This window comes from Schistocerca piceifrons, chromosome 6 (assembly GCF_021461385.2).
Source record: "Schistocerca piceifrons isolate TAMUIC-IGC-003096 chromosome 6, iqSchPice1.1, whole genome shotgun sequence".
Classification (NCBI taxonomy): domain Eukaryota; kingdom Metazoa; phylum Arthropoda; class Insecta; order Orthoptera; family Acrididae; genus Schistocerca; species Schistocerca piceifrons.
The window spans coordinates 534609850-534610830 of record NC_060143.1 but is presented as its reverse complement, the minus strand read 5'-3'; the positions used below and the strand labels follow the sequence as shown (position 1 = coordinate 534610830).

The following is a 981-nucleotide window of genomic DNA, read 5'->3' as shown; positions in this document are numbered from 1 at the left end:
TTGAGGTTAAGAAACCATATTCCTAATTTGTGGCACTTGCATATGTTTAGAAAATTAAGTGTAGTGTGTTGATTTTCTCACAGTTTCCAGTCACTGAATTACATTCCAACAACAACATCATGCAGTTGAGGATGACATTGTTTAAATAAATTTGTAACTTACTGTTTGCACGACACTATATAAAATCTCGAAAGTGGTACAATTCCGGCAACTCAGTCCATCCAATGTCAAGTCCAGCAACATTTTGGAAAGGACAACATAATCCGCCTGAACGCTCATTAAAAAATTATGCACCCGAGTTACTCGCATGAGGGATAATGGCAAAGGCCAGCCACCCCGCTGTGCAATGAAAGATCCTTCTCCTGGGAGAACAGCCTTCAGGATCACCATAACCCCTGTGCCAGGTAGGTAACGTATTTAGTCACCAAGATGGCCATTTCGCCTGTTCTGTCATTCTCGAAAGATAGCATGTCATGAAGTGCGTGAATACACGTCGTTCCTTTTATCCACCACGTTTATACAAGAGCTGTTGATATTTTTAAAAATATCGGGAATCCGATGTATCGATGTTTTTCGTGAACGCGCACACTTTTGAGCACGCAAACAGCTCCGTGTTCACTGAGCCAGGTCACCTCTCCGTGCTCGCCAAAAAAGCGACATTTGGTTGTGAACAATTTAATTACTTGCTAGATACTGTGTGACCAGTGAAGACAACGTTCGTAGTTCGGTCAGGAGTCGAAATATCATGTTTGATCTGTTTTATCATTCTTTCGACCAGTTACTCTTATAGATTGTTTTACAGCTCCAAGCACAGGGTCACAATTATTGAACTATATAAAAAATACGTAAATTACTTACAAACTAAGCCGTTGGACACACTTTATTCAACATGTAAGCGTCACTAGAGATATTGGGATTCAGGTTTTCACATGTTCGATATGCCTACCAATAGAGAAATTCTGCATGATCGATGAAGTGTAG

The 981-nt window shown here is 40.4% G+C and overlaps 1 non-coding gene across 1 annotated transcript; it reads right to left on the bottom strand.

Annotated features, from left to right (window-relative positions):
- Positions 1–255: 255 nt before the first annotated feature.
- LOC124803765 lies at positions 256–412 on the bottom strand. Its single transcript, XR_007017253.1, has one exon. It is a non-coding gene; the product is annotated as a U1 spliceosomal RNA (small nuclear RNA).
- Positions 413–981: the final 569 nt, after the last annotated feature.